Consider the following 1,769-nt stretch of genomic DNA (forward strand, 5'->3'; position numbering starts at 1 on the left):
TAAGCTAATATAATGCTATATTGTGTTTTTGCTGTAAAACACTTAAAAAATCTGAAATATTGGCTGGATCCACAGATGTTTGTCTTTCATTTGCTGTACACCATGTATTTTTCATAAATGTTTTATGATGAGTATTTAGGTATTTCACGTTGGTCTCTGTAGTTATTCTGCTGCTTTGGTGAGATTTGTGATGGTGGCTGCAATGTAAAACTATGATTTATACCTGAAATATGCAACATTTTTCGAACAAAACATATGCTATACAATAAATATGTTATCAGACTGTCATCTGATGAAGTTGTTTCTTGGTTAGTGACTATTTATATCTTTATTCGGTCGAATTTGTGATAGCTACCTGTGCGGTAAAAAAATKGTGAAAATATGCGAGTCTTTTGCTATCGTGGTTAGCTAATAGAAATACATATTGTGTTTTCGCTGTAAAACATTTTAAAAATCRGAAATGATGGCTGGRTTCACAAGATGTGTATCTTKCATCTGGTGTCTTGGACTTGTGATTTCATGATATTTAGATGCTAGTATTTACTTGTGGCGCTATGCTAGGCTATGCTAGTCAGCTTTTTTACTGATGAGGGTGCTCCCGGATCCGGGATTGTGACCAAGTAGAAGTTAAACTAATAACACATAAACAATTATTCGTTTTCATGTCTTTATTGAACACACCATGTAAACATTCACAGTGCAGGGTGGGAAAAGTATGTGAACCCTTGGATTGAATAACTGCTTGACCCTCCTTTGGCAGCAATAACCTCAACCAAACGTTTTCTGTAGATGCGGATCAGACCTGCACAACGGTCAGGAGGAATTTTGGACCATTCCTCTTTACGAAACTGTTTCAGTTCAGCAATATTTCTTGGGATGTCTGGTGTGAACTGCTCTCGAGGTCATGCCACAGCATCTCAAATCAGGTTGAGGTCAGGACTCTGACTGGACCACTCCAGAAGGCGTATTTTCTTCTGTTGAAGCCATTCTGTTGTTGATTTACTTCTGTGTTGTGGGTCGTTGTCCTGTTGCGTCAACCAACTTCTGTTGAGCTTCAATTGGCGGACAGATAGCCTAACATTCTCCAGCAAAATGTCTTGATAAACTTGGGAATTCATGAGGCAGCCCCAAACTATGATGCTCCCTCCACCATACTTTACAGTTGGGACGAGGTTTTGATGTTGGTGTGCTGTGCCTTTTTTTCTCCACACATAGTGTTGTGTTCCTTCCAAACAACACAACTTTAGTTTCCTCTGTCCACAGAATATTTTGCCAGTAGCGCTTTGGAACATCCAGGTGCACTTTTGCAAACTTCAGACGAGCAGCAATGAGTTTTTTTGGACAGCAGTGGCTCCTTCCATGGTGTCCTCCCATGAACACCATTCCTGTTTAGTGTTTTACGTATCATAGACTTGTCAACAGAGATGTTAGCATGTTCCGAAGATTTCTGTAAGTCTTTAGCTGACACTCTAGGATTCTTCTTAACCTCATTGAGCATTCTGCGCTGTGCTCTTGCAGTCATCTTTGCAGGACGGCCACTCCTAAGGAGACTAGCAACAGTGCTGAACTTTGTCCATTTATAGACCATTTGTCTTACCGTGGAATGATGAACATCAAGGCTTTTAGAGATACTTTTGTAACCCTTTCTAGTTTTATGCAAGTCAACCATTCTTAATCTTAGGTCTTCTGAGATCTCTTTTGTTCGAGGCATGGTTCACATCAGGCAATGCTTCTTGTGAATAGCAAACTCATATTTTGTGAGTGTTTTT

At 39.7% G+C, this 1,769-nt stretch overlaps 1 pseudogene; it reads right to left on the minus strand.

The window, feature by feature from the left end:
- Nucleotides 1-796: 796 nt before the first annotated feature.
- Nucleotides 797-1,769, minus strand: part of LOC139027798 (GPI ethanolamine phosphate transferase 3-like) — an 8,727-nt pseudogene continuing 7,754 nt past the window's right edge.

The sequence above is a fragment of the Salvelinus sp. IW2-2015 genome, linkage group LG5 (genome assembly GCF_002910315.2).
Source record: "Salvelinus sp. IW2-2015 linkage group LG5, ASM291031v2, whole genome shotgun sequence".
Classification (NCBI taxonomy): Eukaryota; Metazoa; Chordata; class Actinopteri; order Salmoniformes; family Salmonidae; genus Salvelinus; species Salvelinus sp. IW2-2015.